Genomic DNA, 17,256 nt, shown 5'->3' with positions numbered 1-17,256 from the left:
ATGTAGCTCAGTGGGAGAGCGCATGCTTTGCATGTATGAGGCCCCGGGTTCAATCCCCGGCATCTCCATCAGGATTTATGTTCACTCGCGTGGTGTCTCTCAGTGTAGCCCCCATTCAGAGCAGACGGATTGTAAGCGGCAAGTTTGAGTCCGCTGGACGTCTCACAGCAACCTCACTTGCTCAACTGCCGTGCCGTTGCTTATATTGCTTATATATTTCTGGTTGAGTAAAAGAGAGACAATCGTGCGTGTGCAATAGGGGGTGATACTGTCCATTTACTGTCCTGATATCTATTCTCAGGCAATATTGTCATGAAAAAAAAAAGAACATGAGACTGAGTTGCAGGTAAATCAGGTAAACTTGTTTTCTCACTTGATATCAACAAATGCTGATGTGCTGCTTGCAGAGCATCTCATCGGTGTTCTGACGTTGTGCTGCAACAACCACTGTGAGAACCAGTCAACACAATACATGGGCATGATGGCACTTGTTAAAGGCATACATCATTCTAAGAACAAGACAATGATGATCCCGTCTCTCAGTCAAGGTTTAGTTACAACTCTGGACTAATGCAAGATGGAAAGCAATGGATTGACATTGACTATTGATCAATATCAATATTTCATTCACAATTGGTCAAATGATTGGCACGCTATAAGTGCAGGTAACTCAGTGGTGGTTACTTCAGTGTGAAACACTGCCATCTTGTGGTCAACTCATGAAACTAAAACTGATAGGCGCAACTTCCTGTGTCAAAATTCAGTCATATTACAAACTCCAGTTTATTTCACATGAATCCATCTCCAAAATACTTTCTACATTTGACTGCACATGGATTGGAGGACACTCACAGAGATTGTTGTCATGTTCTCACTTTTACTTTATAATTGTCCTTGAGCTAAGAAATAAAAAATAGTGAAAATTTAGATGATCAGTTCAACGCCTCTTAAAATATAGTTAAGATGTGTCAATAGTGACAGCTTTACCTACAATCAGCTGTCTTCAGAGTTTCTCAGCCCTACAAAGGGGATGTAGCTCAGTGGTAGAGCGCATGCTTTGCATGTATGAGGCCCCGGGTTCAATCCCCGGCATCTCCAGCATGTTTTATGTCGATATTGAAGCTGTGATGTAGCACGGGTCTGTAAGTCAAAGGAAGTCGAGTGACACATTGATATGAGTACCATGCAAGCTTGTTAGTCAGTGGAGTGAATCGTTACACAGCAGTTACGTTCACCAAGAATAAACCACAGCTGTGTGCAATGTGAGAGCTTGTTTGCAACCAAGAGACAGAAAATTAGGAACACCACCCAACAGAAAAGCAGGAAGGACATATAAACAGGTGGACTATTTTTTGAGTAAAGCAGAGACAGTTGACAATACAATTGTATTGCCCTCAGATGTATTAGTATCTTGCATGTCTGTGAGTAGTGTTTTGTTGCAACATTAGTTGACACACAACAGGTGTAGAATGCAGGCAAGGCGGGGTTGTCGTGGCCGAGTGGTTAAGGCGATGGACTAGAAATCCATTGGGGTTTCCCCGCGCAGGTTCGAATCCTGCCGACAACGATTGTTTTCAGCTTGTGTCAGCTGCATTATTAAACATTAACCATAACCTGATGGTTCATCTGCCAAAGAGGCTTTAGAGAGTTCTGAACTACCACTGTAGGACTTCATTTTGCAAGTGGCCTCTAGCTTATGCATGGAGAAACAAACAGAGCCGGAACCCAAACGCGGGAGTTTGCGGCGGGAGTTAGCGGAGGAGAAGAAGGAGTAATTTGAAGAAGAAAGAGTGTTTGGAAGAAAAGAAGACAGAAGAACAAGAAGACAGAGTTTTTGAGACGGAAATGAAGTGGTCATTGGATGTCCATCAAGCCCTTAGGCTGTTTTTTGCCGAGGACAATGACGAAGTTGACATTATTTCATCTTCATCGTCCAAGCAGGAGGAGGAGGAGAGCGGCGATGTGGATGATAAGGTGACTTTTGTCACCGACAATGTCGCTGGTGATGAGAGGTAAGTCAAACTAATCATGAATATTTGTAGCTTTTGTGTTGTTTACTGCTGTATTGTAAACGTTATAAAACCACCTGATATGTATATAACGTGATATATATTTAGGTAGGTTTATGTATACAGAAGAGCAGGGCTGAACTGATAAATACAGAGATGGGTAAATGTTCTGCATTTTGTTTTCCCCTTTATTTGAACTCTCATACTCAATTTAAGGAGATGGCTATACTTTTCTAGTGTTTATTTTGCTTTTTATTTTATGTTATCTATGTTTATTTCTAGTTGTATGTATTTATTTATTACTTTTAAGGTTTTCCTTTGTAAACTGAGTATTGACATTGTTGTAGGGAGAATTACAATTTTAGTGCCAACATTTGAATTCACTATCCATCTTGTGCATATGAACAATAACCTGAACAATCTCTCATTTTTTATTTGTTGTTGTCATGTGTATATATGAGGATAGTGGACCCTCGACACGGAGGCCTACCCAGAGAGGGCATGGTAGGAGAAGTTAGATGAGGTGGCTGGGCCACTCCATCGCTTGGAACCCTGGAGAACTGGAAGCGACCCTGACACTGCTCCACAAAAAAGCCGCTTCATGCCACGGAGATCACCAGGAGCCCAGGTGAACACTCACGCAGACTATACACCTCTGGACCTGTTTCAGCTGTACTCCCCAACCACAGTGCGAATACCAACAAGCGTGCAGCAAAGAGCAAAGAAATAGGGAAGTACAAATGGGCTTTTGTTGAGGTTGAAGAGCTCTACAATTTTCTTGGGCTCTTCTTATACATCTCTGGTGCCACTGCCAAGCATCACAAACTACTGGAAACAAAACACCATTACGTCCGTGCCATTTCCAGCTACAGTGATGGTGAGGGACTGTTTTAGGGCTCTGCTTTGGAACATCCACCCCAGTGACCCAGAGGAGATCAAGCAGTTCAGGATTAAGCGCCTCATCGATGACATCCTCAGTTATCATTATCACCCAAGAAGGGAATTGGCTGTGGATGAGAGAATCGTGGCCACCGAGGCAAAAACTAGCATGACCCAGTACATGAAAGACAAACCAACCAGATGGGGTATCAAATTATTTCTGTTGGACAACTTTGCCCCATTGTATATAGTTTGAAATATTATATTTGTATATAGTTTGAGTACACCTCAATTTGTATATAATAATTAAAATGTAATTTTATTTCTTATATTGCATTTGCACTATTTGAAACTTTGAGGGAATACAAAGCACTAGTGTAGCTCTCTGTTTAATTTTGCACTTACTTTGTTTTGAAGACTTGCAGGTGACACGTTAAAAAACGCTTATAAATATACATGCTTTTTATGGTAAATATTTGTATTACTTTATTTAAATTGTACATTTATTTGTTCAAATTTGCAACCTATGTTTACTTTTTCAAGTTCCAAAACAGTTCATTGAGCATGTTTGTGTTTTTTATTGTAATAAATAGTATATTTTTTCAATTCGGATTTGATAATTTCTGTGTATTTTTGGGCCCAATGTGTTTTTTTTGGTGTATTTTTTGGCCCAATAAAGTAGGTCAAAGTGAAGAAATAATTATCAGATCATATAGTTGAAGTTGTGCTGAAAAAAAACAACAAACATAGCTATGTGGCAAACATTTTTTTTATGTGGCATGTAAAGGGTAAATCAAAAGTATTTAAAAACGGCCAAAATGGGCTCAGACCCCAAAGGGTTCAACTGCAGTTTGTCCACAGGTAGGTAAACACAGCAAAAGGGAAGTTATCTAGCCTGTTATTAAGCCTGACTGTTGTCTATTTCAGCCTGATGTCTGTTGAGTCTTTTGAAAATTGTAAATTGATTCATAATTTGCATATTTCCTGTTTTGTTGCATATTTGCAGTGCACGAATGACAGCATGTGGAGAGTGTGAAGAATGGCTCTGAGTTTGTTTGAGAGGAGAGGAACATATGGAAGACATGAAACTGCTTCGATCACAGCCCTGCAAGGTACACTGGATTCCACATCCCACTCTGTCCCTTTTGATGCGTTACTATGAGTGCATGAGTAACTCAGTGGCAGTTACTTCAATGTGAAACACTGCCATCTTGTGGTCAGGTCGTGGACTGACTCTGATATATGGATCTTCAGCAGACTCCACACAGGGGATGTAGCTCAGTGGTAGAGCGCATGCTTTGCATGTATGAGGCCCCGGGTTCAATCCCCGGCATCTCCAGCATGCTTTATGTTGATATTGAAGCTGTGATGCAGTACATGTTCTGTAGTCAGCCTAAGGTGGTTGAGTGACACATAATAAGCAACTCTGTTAATCAGTGGAATCAACAGTTGCAGAGTCGTAACGTACACCACAAATAAACCACCACCACTGCCAGCTATGTGAAAGCTTGTTAGCAATGCTGCCAAAATAGCAGAAACTTACAAACACCCCCCAACAGAAAATAGATAGATACTCTTTATTTATCCCAAGCTGAGAAATTACAGTGCAGCAGCATTTCACACAGTGATGATAAACAGCAAACAGCAGTTATAGACTATTCTCCTCACTCTGCCTCCCTTTCCTCTCTTCCACTCCTCCCCTTCTCCTTCAGTCCTCCCTCTTTCCCTCCCCTCTCTCCTTGTGAAGGCCCAACATAAACTACTGACTTTTTCAGTGGAATTTCAACTATTTGCATAGCGATGGTGGTATAGTGGTGAGCATAGCTGCCTTCCAAGCAGTTGACCCGGGTTCGATTCCCGGCCATCGCAGTTGGATTAAATTTTCTTCTTGGCCAATGTTTACAGGACACGTACGATTCCTTTTGTGGGACTAGGACGTGATATGCTCTATACTTTTATCATGGCGGCTACGCTAATACTTCCGGGTCATTTCACTCAGTGAGGAAGGTTCCTAAGCAAAACTGACTATTCGACTGGACCCCTAATTTTACCAGTCAGTATTGACAGCTGTCAGTTGATCGACAGGGGGTGTGAAGATCAGTTGGGGAGGGGTTGTCGTGGCCGAGTGGTTAAGGCGATGGACTAGAAATCCATTGGGGTCTCCCCGCGCAGGTTCGAATCCTGCCGACAACGATTGTTTTCAGCTTGTTTCAGCTGCATTATTAAACCATTATTAACCATTACAGTCAGTCCAGTTGTGTACAAAGTTGTCTTGATATCTATTCTCAGGCAATCTTTACACCAGTTGACACAGATTGACTCATGTCAATCTGATGACTGCTTTTGGGTCAAGGCATGTGTGGATGTTTACAGATAGAGGATGAAGTTAAAATATCCTATAAAGATCATTCAGAACTTCAGCTGTGTAAAGGAGAAAACTTCTCAGATCTTAGAGTTTAGAAACACACACTAAATACTATATATCTGACACACAACTGCTCTTGTAATAAAATATAAGATGAGGTAGAACTTAAAAAGAAAGAAAGTACACCACTGATCAGAATGAATAAAACACAGCCGGCATCAGGGTGGGACATCAGTGTTTAGAGCGCATGTCAAATGAATAGAACTGTCACATGGTATCACAGGATCCGACAAACACTTTCATAGATTATTGATCTCTGCAGACTGTCTATGTGCTTACAGTGTGCAGGTTTAATAGAATGAATACAGAGAAATGACCGTGAGTTTATTTTTAATACTGTCTAACCATCATGTCTGTAGAATTGTGTTTGGTTTTATAAGATCAAGTTATGTAATGTAGCACAAGTTCTCTGAAGACTCATTGACCTGAATTTGTCCTTGAACTACTCAAAACACACTCAAAGAATGACCTGTGATCCTGGATCTTCTTGTTTGCCACGTGTCTCCAATGTCTTTAGAGTAGTATGTATAGGGGATGTAGCTCAGTGGTAGAGCGCATGCTTTGCATGTATGAGGCCCCGGGTTCAATCCCCGGCATCTCCAGTATGTTTTATGTTGATATTGAAGCTGTGATGTAGCACAGGTCTGTAGGTCAAAGGCAGCCCCCCATTTAGAGCAGACAGTTTGTAAACTGCAAGTTTGAGTCCACTGGACGTCTCGCAACAACCTAAGTTGCTCACCTGTCCTGTGTGACCTAACTCATTTTAGTGAGGCTAATGGACAGAGGCACTTATGAAGCACACCCTCTCATGTAATATTGCTTAAATATGGACCAGATAATCAAGACCAAAATTGCCCCTGTGAAGAGAAATTTGAGCCCTATCACACTGAAGCACACACATGAAACGGTTGATTTAAAGTTAATCTCTTGCAGTTCTACCTTTTGTGTTCTGGTTTAACACGTTTCTGGATAGGAAACAAGAGAAAATTAAACAAATATGGTGATTTATTTTTTTGTACGTTTCTACCTTTCTGGTCCAGCCCACTTGAGATCAAATTGAGCTGTATGTGGCCCCTGAACCAAAATGACTTTGACACCCCTGGTCTAGAAGCTGTTGAGCCCAGTTACATTGCCTATTTGCCCAGCTCACGTTCTGGCACGACACAGGCTCTGCTCCCTGTCAGCATTCTCCCCTGCCTCGGGCCTGAACACGCACTAACAAACTGAGCTAACAGCAGCTATAGTTTGTAGCAATTAGCTTCACTGTCCACCAGGAAACTGTGTTTCCCAGAGCGTTGATGTGGAGCAGCAGGAGGACAACAGAGCAGTAGCAGGAATTTTACAGATTTCCACAAAGGGAAGGAAAATAATTGTATTTTTCAAATGACTGAGTGCTCGAATGCTCATTTTAGTCTGCCATTCTGTACAAAGACCATAATAAGAAGATAATCATTAGACGGGGCAATTCCAATTGTTGTGTTTTTTGCAGTGCTGACAGGAATGAAATCTCTGACTGTCATCGTTTTTCTTTATATTGTTTTGTTTAGCCAAAATAGGACATGGAAGTAAATTATTTCTGAGGGATTTTGTGTCTGTTCTGTGTGTTACTTTTTCATCTTCCCAAGATTTCATCCCTGTGTTAACATGATTGAAGCTGAAGAGAACCAGAATCAGAATCAGAATCGTTTTATTGGCCAAGGACTCCGGTTCACTTTGCTCTCAGTTGTACATACAGGTATAGACATAAGTACAGTTTAAAAGACAAGGGACATGACAGGTAGGCGCAAAACATAACATAAAAAAATGAAACATAAAAAATAACTATATATATATATATTTAAAAGCAGAGATGTATAACATACTGGAGTAAAGGAGTGGAGTAGAAGTACAAGTGCTATATCAAAAAACTGAATTGAGTAGAAGTTGAAGTGTTCATTAAACACCATACTTAAGTGAAAGTACTAAAGTATTCAAAATGTTTTACTTAAGTACTGCAAGTAGAAGTATGTAAAAAATTGCTACTCAAGTACTGAAAGTAAAAGTACAAGTACAAGTACTGTTGTTTATATTACTTCAAATATTTATTAAGGCACAACTTCTAATGTTACAGTGTTACAATGTTCATGGTAGAGTTCTATGATTTCCCATGGTCTGTGAATGCGTCTGAATGAATGCGAGAGCAAGGGGGGAGCCTGGGTGAGTCAGATGTATGATGTACGGCGCACGAGCAAGGTTGATGTGTGAGACCAGGACTGTTATGTTGTTGTTTTTTTGGCGTGGTTACGGCCGACAGTAACCGAGTCCTGTAAACAAAGCAAGTCAGAATACATAATAACGCAGCCTACATCCAGCCTGTGAGCATTGATTTTTCTGGGCATTTTGTAGAAAAGCTGCAGAGCTCTTCTGTAGTGGAGCTTAGCAGTGGGGCGGCCATTGATGCTCACACGCATGCAGATGGCCAGACACTCTCCCTGCAGTCTGTTCTCTGTTCAGTTGTATAGAAATACAACAGATACAAACAGTACTTGTGGAAATCATGAGGGTGAGGCCAGAAATCAATTAATAATGAACTTTATTAAAATTACCCTATTCGGTGTGGAAAAGTCTATACATCAGGAGTGTCCAAACCGGGGCCAGTTTTTATTGGCCCACAGCAAATTCTGATAATATAATTGAATATGGCCCGCACAAGAAGCTTGAGCTCAACTCTGTTGCACTTCTCAGTTTCAACACTAGATGGAGCCAGCCACGGAAACGGTGCTTCTTCACTAAACAAAATTAAGCAAAGAAAAACTTTTACTTTTTCACCAGAAACGGCAGCACAGAAGAAACGCAAAGTAGCAAGTGAGTGTAGACGATTTCAAACACAGTGGGAAAATAAATATTTCTTCAAAGAAATCAACAGAAAGTGTTTCTGTTTGATTTGCAATGAAGATGTTGCTGTGATGAAAGAGTACAATGTTCGTCGGTACTATGAGACCAAACATCAGAGCTACACATCGTACACCGAACACAGAAATTCAAGCAAATGGCAGCTAGCCTGCAAGCTCAACAACAGTTTTTTTTTCGTGTTAACAAAATACAGGAAAACGCCACAACAGCAAGCTATGATTCTAAACTTATTGCCCAGCACGGCAAACCGTTCTCAGGCGGTGATTTCACAAAGCAGTGCCTCATCAAAGTCACAGAAATAATGTGCCTGGAAAAAGTTCAGGATTTCAACAACGTGAGCTTATCCAGAAATACAGTAGCGCAAAGAATCGAGGACTTGTCAGCTAGCTTGAAACTTAAGCTGAGAGACAAAGCTTGTGCTTTTGATTTTTATTCGATAGCATGCGATGAGAGCACAGATGCCACAGACACTGCGCAGCTGTTCATTTGTTCTTCATTCCTCTCACTACTCCTTTCCTTGCTCCTCTGGACACACACAGGTGGTAATGACAGGCAGCTAATTAATGTAGCTAACGCTACTTAGCAGCTAAAAAACAGTTACACAGCGGTAACAGTTAACGTTAGCTTAAGAAGCTGTAGCATTTATTAACTTGCTGATTCTTGAGTCGGGACCAAACATGTCCCACATAGACAAGTCTTATTTATATCCAAAATAAAGAAATTAATAATGATTGACATGCTTACAAAGTTAGATCTAAAGTAATTGTGAATACTGATGTAATGTTTTAGCATAGATAATTACTTTTTTTTTTGGGGGGGGGGGTTGTTTAAGTGTATGACCAGTGGTTAGACGGTCCATTTTTTTTCTCTTGTCCTCAGCAAAAGGTCACAATATTCACCAGCTCCAAAAAACTTTAAAAACCTCTACAATTGTGAAAACATTTATATCAAATCAAAGATAAGGGTTATGAATGTGTAAAACAATGCATGCCATGAAAATCTAAAAATATTTTCCATAGAAATCTGCCTGTCAAAGTTGTGTCCTCTGTTTCCGTCAACTCCGTCACATTTTTTCATAAACCTCATCAAATCAGGCAATAGCATGGTCAGCTATATCCCTGAGGATCCATTTTCAATCTCCTGGCTGTAGTGAATGCATTAATACCAAATATGCTCTCATAAGTTTGACATTTATTGATATTTTAGGTGAACAATGTCAATTTTCCTATGGTCACAGCTGGAGCATGTCAACACCCTCTCTCCGTTATAAACTTTTTTATTAAACCATAGTGGATTCAATTAAACTATCTTATTGAGATTATGGAGACAGCTAGCAGTAGCTGTCATTTTTCTGTCAACACGTCTTCAACATCTTCATCAGCACCGTCAGATGTATGTTTTTAAAAAATTTTGGGGAAAAAACTAATTCTTCTTCAGTTTTTGTTGTTTAAGTAATAAAGGATCATCAGATCTACATCCTCTTGTGTCTTAATTACTTAAGGATTTTTTTCTTTAGTGGCAAAATAAAAGATAAAGGCTGTGTCCGAAATCACTCCCTAACCACTATGTAGTGCACTATATAGTGACCACGCCATTTTGTAGTGGTGTCCGAATGTTTAGTGTCCACTATATAGTGCACTGCATGTATCCCACAATTCACCGCGAAATGTAGTGAACATCCGATGGTCACTAACCGAAGCAAGATATCCCATCATGCATTGCCAGAAGTTCTCTGGGCGCGGAAAGGAAATAAATTGAAATAAAAAAGTAAATAAAAAGTAAATAATTGAATTATTGATAAAACACAAACAGCCAGACTGACAGTAGATGGCATTTCTATAGCGCTACATGAGTTTTCTAAAATAACGGTGTATGTTTTTTTCGGCGGATGGATGAGAGGATGAGGATGATGCTTAAATAGAAAACAAAACACGAAAATAAAACATACAGGACAGTAATCAAAAGACTCTAATTTAATAAAAATGCAGTAGTAAATGGACAAGAATTATGTGAGACGACATTAATGTGGTACGTTTTAATTGTGCGACAGCAATGACGTAATTACCGGCGCCAAGAGAAGTGTCCGAAAGTGTCCGAACATTTTTTCTATTAAGCTCACTATATAGTCCACTACATTTATTTCCCTATGTAGGGAGTAGGGAGTAGGGAATGAGTGAGTGATTTCGGACACAGCCAAAGACTGCGAGATCCCGTGATAAACTGTGTGTATAAAGGAAACAACAACAACAAACAGCTGACTTTGCTTCTCCGACGTGGAGGAGATTATAAAAAGCATCTGTTGTGTCATAAATTATTGTGTGTTGTTCCACTTCACCAATTAGTTGATTGACTGCTGACCTGGTGCCACCGGTCATGACGTTAATGTTGATGTGAAGTTGTGATACACGACATGAACTGCGTATTGTGTTTTATTTTGAAAGGGGGCGGAAGTTTATTATGTTGATTCTGTGTCGGATTTCCTGTCTGGTGCGATCTGCTCTGTTGAAATTTACGAGGTTTAGCAGCGGCTCGCATCAAAAATAGAAATACTACGGAATGCGGACACTTCTGAGACTCTCTGCGGCGCGCCCTGTGTGAGTGCTCTCATTGACTAGACTGGATTCTAAATGCTACGGTGACCGCGGCGGTGCCGTTCCGCTTCCGTTCCGCGTTCGGTGTGAGTTGGCCTTTATACGTACAGCCTTTGCTAGCTAGCTCTTTTACATCGTGTACTAACATAATCACGTTACAGTTTATCATCATTTTCATGTGTGTCATCTAACATTAGACTGCTCTCGTTTCCTGAGCAGAATCCAGAGGATAATACACCGTTAATGGGACACGGGACACCCCCCCCCCATTCATCAAAACACTGCAACGGAGCATTAACCGCAAAGTGACGACAGACAGCAGAGACGACAGAGAGAGAAAGACACAGATTCAATGTTCGTCGGCACTATGAGACCAAACATCAGAGCTACGCATCGTACACCGAACACAGAAATTCAAGCAAATGGCAGCTAGCCTGCAAGCTCAACAACAGTTTTTTTTCGTGCTAACAAAATACAGCTGAGAGACAAAGCTTGTGCTTTTGATTTTTATTCGATAGCATGCGATGAGAGCACAGATGCCACAGACACCGTGCAGCTGTTCATTTGTTCTTCATTCCTCTCACTACTTTCCTCGCTCCTCTGGACACACAGGTGGTAATGACAAGCAGCTAATTAATGTAGCTAACGCTACTTAGCAGCTAAAAAACGGTTCCACAGCGGTAACGGTTAACGTTAGCTTAAGAAGCTGTAGCATTTATTAACTTGCTGATTCTTGAGTCGGGACCAAACATGTCCCACATAGACAAGTCTTATTTATATCCAAAATAAAGAAATTATTAATGATTGACATGCTTACAAAGTTAGATCTAAAGTAATTGTGAATACTGATGTTATGTTTTAGCATAGATAATTACTTTTTTTTTGGGGGGGGGGGATTTGTTTAAGTGTATGACCAGTGGTTAGACGGTCCATTTTATTTCTCTTGTCCTCAGCAAAAGGTCACAATATTCATCAGCTCCAAAAAACTTTAAAAACCTCTACAATTGTGAAAACATTTATATCAAATCAAAGATAAGTGTTATAAATGTATAAAACAATGCATGCCATGAAAATCTAAAAATATTTTCCATAGAAATCTGCCTGTCAAAGTTGTGTCCTCTGTTTCCGTCAACTCCGTCACATTTTTTCATAAACCTCATCAAATCAGGCAATAGCATGGTCAGCTATATCCCTGAGGATCCATTTTCAATCTCCTGGCTGTAGTGAATGCATTAATACCACATATGCTCTCATAAGTTTGACATTTTGTCAAACAATGTCAATTTTCCTATGGTCACAGCTGGAGCATGTCAACACCCTCTCTCCATTATGAAACTTTTTTATTAAACAATAGTGGATTCAATTAAACTATTTTATTGAGATTATGGAGACAGCTAGCAATAGCTGTCATTTTTCTGTCAGCACGTCTTCAACATCTTCGTCAGCACCGTCAGATCTATGTTTTTTAAATTTGTTGTTTAAGTAATAAAGGATCATCAGATCTACATCCTCGTGTCTTAATTACTTAAGGATTTTTTTTCTTTAGTGGCAAAATAAAAGATAAAGTTTGAAAATGCATGTGCAACACTTATACGTACAGCCTTTGCTAGCTAGCTAGCTCTGCTCTCAACATCCCAAAAATGGGTTATTTGGTTTTCCAAATAACGAAGTGATGAAGAAGTGGATTGGGTTATTAATGGAGACCTAAAAATAATACAGTAATGACATTATAGTGAATACAGTAATGTTAGGTGATATGGTGCACAGTAATGTGATTTTACATCGTGTACTAACTTAATCACGTTACAATTTCTCATCATTTTCATGTGTGTCATCTAACATTAGACTGCTCTCGCTTCCTGAGCAGAATCCAGAGGATAATACACCGGTCACGGGACACGGGATAATGCGATAATCCTGAACGTACGTGAGACCCCGCGATAAACTGTGTATAAAGGAAACAACAACAAAAAGCTTACTTTGCTTCTCCAACGTGGAAGAGATTATAAAAAGGATCTGTTGTGTCATAAATTATTGTGTGTTGTTCTGCTTCATCAATTTCTCTCTTGTTGTTCATGTTGAGACTCTTTGATCGATTGACTCACCTGGTGCCACCGGTCATGACGTAATGTTGATGTGAAGTTGTGATAAGCTACATGAACTGCGTATTGTGTTTAAATTTAGCATAAAGAATTCATTTCAGAAATAATTAAACGTTTTAAAATGAATATTGTATTTTTTTTATATTCAGTTCAGGATATTATCAGCAGAATTCAAATCCTGAAATAATTTTAGGAGACGTGTTTCTGAGTTTCTGTGAAAATGCCCCCAGCTACAAAAACTAGGGATGGGAGAAAAAATTGATTCACATGTATTGCGATTTTTAATTAGATTTTTTGTTCAAAAATATTTTTTTTCCCCAAATTTAAATGCTTCATTTTATTTTATGTTTATAACCCTAGATGAGAGAAAGTTTACCGCTTTTCGTTACCGCAAGCGGAGGGCGAAATGTTTTACTTAGACTACCTAGTAACATGACATCATATTCGTTTGTGGGAAAAACCTAAAAAGAAAGTGAAGAAGAAAAAAAAAGCGGAGAATGGCATGGCTACAATGCATGGCGGACAACTTACAAAAATTTGCGGAGATAAAACCTCCACCAGCACATTTTAAGATGAAAGTGTGGGCACATTTGGGATTTTTTGCTTAAAGGGAAAAGCAGAACTGGACAAGTCAAAAGCTATTTGTAAACTCTGTAATGCACACGTCGTGTACTGTGGAAACACGACAAACGTTACTGCCCACCTGGCAAGTCACCATCCTGAGGTCCTCCTTTTAATTAATTCTGTTAGAAAGGTTTCAGATGTGGAAAGTATAACCCCTTAGAAAAGTATATATATTTTATGCACTATTTTTTTTAACCTCTTTTATATGCAGGCCAGGCTTTTGAAAAGAGAGTGCAAGTTCAAATGTAGCAGTTAAAATGGTTCAAATGTATTGCTGCTAAATAAATCTTAATCTTCAACTCTTTCACATGGTTTGGTGTTAGAAAAAGCAAACTAAAATATCGAAGAATCGCAATTTAAATCAAATCAGCACCCAAAAAAATTGTAAAATAATTTAATCGGGAGAAGCATCGTCCCAGCCCTAACAAAAACTGCAAAATATAACAAATATAACAGTATCTGAACTTTATTTATTTATTTATTTATTTACCCCCCCCCCTGCTGTTCGCATGGCATTTCCTCTTGAACTTTGGCTCAAGGGGCTCTGCAGGGATGGATTTCTGCTGCTTACTGGGCTCATCCTCACAGTCATCATCACAGCCGGTGATTTTTTGGGGAGCCTTTCTCTCAGCCTTGAGCTCAGTGGAGAGTTTGCAGCTCGTCCAGCTCTCCCCAGAATCTCCTCCTTATAAAGCTCATGTTGAATGCTCATCACAATGACATCTGTTTAATACCTCTGGCTGATCTCGCAGTGTGAAGTACGGATCTTGTCCAGATCTTCCTTGAGAACCTTTTTCTTTTCTTTCTCTGCATCAAGTTCAGCAGAGAACTTCTCCTGGCTCAGTTTGTGTGCCTCTTGCAGCTCCTCATAAGTTGTTTGCAGGACTTTCTTCTCGAGGTCAGACCTAAAGATGTCAACCTGCTGTCTGTTCAGTTACATCAGTTTGACATCTCAGGTTGACCTCATGGAGTGACACAGTCATCTTGTCCAGATGGTCTTGGAGGCTATTGTTCCTCTCCTCTGCATCAAGCTCAGCAGAGAACTTCTCCTGGCTCAGTTTGTGTTCGTGTGTCTTGTAGCTCCTCATAAGTTGTTTGCAGGAGTTTATTCTGCTCACGTTCCCTCTTGAGGTTAGACCTAAGGGTGTCAGCTTGCTGTCTGACATCAATTACATCAGCTTGATATCTCAGGAAATAACACAGTCTTCTTGTCTAGTTGGTCTTGGAGAGTCTTGTTCTCTCTCTCCTCCTGCAGTGCAGCGGTGGATTCATCGTAGTCAGATTGCAGGTCTTCCTTCTGCAAGATCTCAGAAGGTGCACAATGCATCTTATCAAATTATAGAAACATTTTTTGAGGGAAAAGCTCCCTTCCAAAAATACAAGAATGCCATCATGAGACAATTTTTTTTTTGGCTGGGTATGTTCGTACTGCATAGTCCAAATTCTCAACAAACTCCAAAAATGAGGAGGATTGGATACCTGTCAACTCTTTGAACTCATCTAGTGAATTCAGCCTTCACCCTAGACTGTGGGGGTTGTCATTCAGACGGAAATATACACGGATGTATACTACAGCACTCAGCACGTGGTTTTCCGGCTGACCCAGCAGGTGCACAATACATCTTATCAAATTATAGAAACATTTTCGAGGGAAAAGTTCCCTTCCAAAATACAAGAATGCCATCATGAAATAAAAAAGGCTGCGTCATTGTTCCGAGACCAAAGTCAATGAGCTTGACTTTAAATGGCTGATCCTTGTGATTGACCAGCATTATATTGTCATGCTGAAGGGCATAAGCCTGCTCTGATTTTGGGAACATCATACCATCATACCGAGCAGTTTGTATGAAATACGGAGCTGTTCGAGTTCCTCTTGGAGAAGCTTGGTTCCTGTTCTTCTCCACCTGGAGCTTGTTGGTGAACTTCTCCTCATTGATGATTTGGGCCACTTGCAGCTCCTCCTCGCCCACTTGGGGTAAATATTCTCCACAGACACCAGGAGTAGATGGTCTGTTTTCTGAGCTGACCTTCATCAAAATGAAGACTTAGCTTGGTTGGTTTTGAATTATTTCCATTAATGAAAATTGGAAGACTGTTGAAGACTGAATTAATAGTGTCTTCCTCTCTATCTGAATTGTCATCATAGATAACATCTCGTGAAAGAAAAGGGTTCTTTAAAGATTCCCTGGGAGTGACTCTCCTTTCAGGATCCAGATCTAGAGTTGCCTTGAGAAGGCTTAGGAATGCCATCCTGTCTTCATACTCAGTATATTTTTTTTTGGCTGGGTATGTTCGTACTGCATAGTCCAAATTCTCAACAAACTCCAAAAATGAGGAGGATAGCGATTTGGCTTGGATACCTGTCAACTCTTTGAACTCATCTAGTGAATTCAGCCTTAAATGCATCTTATCAGAACCTAAACCTATGAACCTAAAATCTTCCATGAATTTAACAATGTTGTTTTAGTCTGGATCTAGACTCCTGGTCACTTGTAGCATTTTTACTTCCTTTCAAATGACGTGATTTTCATTGCCTTTGAGGATCTTTACTGCGACTTGCTTGCCTGTCAATAAATAGATTTTTTAGGGAGCCTCTCTCTCAGCCTTGAGCTCAGTGGAGAGCTTTAGGTTGAGTGACAACTGAACACTGAGCTGAGTTTGCAGCTCGTCCAGTTCTCCCAAAAATCTCCTCCTCCTCACTCTGAGTCTGCATGAGACTTGATTTTCTTATAAAGCTCATGTTGAAGGGTGTCAGCCTGCTGTCTCATCACAATGACATCTGTTTAATACCTCTGGCTGATCTTGCAGTGTGAAGTACGGATCTTGTCCAGATCTTGCTGGAGAATCTTGTTCTTTTCTTTCTCTGCATCAAGTTCAGCAGAGAACTTCTGTGTGCCTCTTGCAGCTCCTCATAAGTTGTTTGCAGGACTTTCTTCTCGAGGTCAGACCTAAAGATGTCAACCTGCTGTCTGTTCAGTTACATCAGTTTGATATCCCAGGTTGACCTCATGGAGTGACACAGTCATCTTGTCCAGATGGTCTTGGAGGCTATTGTTCCTCTCCTCTGCATCAAGCTCAGCAGAGAACTTCTCCTGGCTCAGTTTGTGTTCCTCTTGTAGCTCCTCATAAGTTGTTTGCAGAAGTTTATTCCGCTCACGTTCCCTCTTGAGGTTAGACCTAAGAGTGTCAGCTTGCTGTCTGACATCAATTACATCAACTTGATATCTCAGGAAATAACACAGTCATCTTGTCTAGTTGGTCTTGGAGAGTCTTGTTCTCTCTCTCCTCCTGCAGTGCAGTGGTGGATTCATCGTAGTCAGATTGCAGGTCTTCCTTCTGCAAGATCTCAGCAGGTGCACAATGCATCTTATCAAATTATAGAAACATTTTTTGAGGGAAAAGCTCCCTTCCAAAAATACAAGAATGCCATCATGAGACAAAAAAGGCTGTGTCATTGTTCTGAGACCAAAGTCACCAGACACCAGGGGCCTCATGTACGAATACTTGCGTGGATTTCCTACTAAAACTTGCCGTACGCCAGAACCCGGAAACTGTCGTACGCACAAAAATATTCAGATGTATCAAAGTGTGCGTTCGCATGGATCCAAGCACGTTTCTTTTGTACATCCCAATCAACGTGGAATTGAGCGCACGTGCAACTCCTCCCTGTCCACGCCCCATTTACATATGCAAATCTATTTAAATAGGCCCTGGACCTGAGATTCACCTCTTTG

The 17,256-nt window shown here is 40.3% G+C and overlaps 6 non-coding genes across 6 annotated transcripts; all 6 read left to right on the top strand.

Annotated features, from left to right (window-relative positions):
* The first annotated feature begins 1,026 nt into the window (after positions 1-1,026).
* Positions 1,027-1,098, top strand: trnaa-ugc (transfer RNA alanine (anticodon UGC)). The gene has a single exon. It is a non-coding gene; the product is annotated as a tRNA-Ala (tRNA).
* Positions 1,099-1,485: 387 nt separating this feature from the next.
* Positions 1,486-1,567, top strand: trnas-aga (transfer RNA serine (anticodon AGA)). The gene has a single exon. It is a non-coding gene; the product is annotated as a tRNA-Ser (tRNA).
* Positions 1,568-4,155: 2,588 nt separating this feature from the next.
* On the top strand, positions 4,156-4,227 carry trnaa-ugc (transfer RNA alanine (anticodon UGC)). The gene has a single exon. It is a non-coding gene; the product is annotated as a tRNA-Ala (tRNA).
* A 458-nt stretch (positions 4,228-4,685) lies between these two features.
* On the top strand, positions 4,686-4,757 carry trnag-ucc (transfer RNA glycine (anticodon UCC)). The gene has a single exon. It is a non-coding gene; the product is annotated as a tRNA-Gly (tRNA).
* A 242-nt stretch (positions 4,758-4,999) lies between these two features.
* trnas-aga (transfer RNA serine (anticodon AGA)) lies at positions 5,000-5,081 on the top strand. Its single transcript has one exon. It is a non-coding gene; the product is annotated as a tRNA-Ser (tRNA).
* Positions 5,082-5,843: 762 nt separating this feature from the next.
* Positions 5,844-5,915, top strand: trnaa-ugc (transfer RNA alanine (anticodon UGC)). Its single transcript has one exon. It is a non-coding gene; the product is annotated as a tRNA-Ala (tRNA).
* The last annotated feature ends 11,341 nt before the right edge of the window (positions 5,916-17,256 follow it).

Source organism: Larimichthys crocea, unplaced genomic scaffold (assembly GCF_000972845.2).
Source record: "Larimichthys crocea isolate SSNF unplaced genomic scaffold, L_crocea_2.0 scaffold251, whole genome shotgun sequence".
Classification (NCBI taxonomy): domain Eukaryota; kingdom Metazoa; phylum Chordata; class Actinopteri; family Sciaenidae; genus Larimichthys; species Larimichthys crocea.
This window is presented reverse-complemented; position numbering and strand designations above follow the sequence as displayed.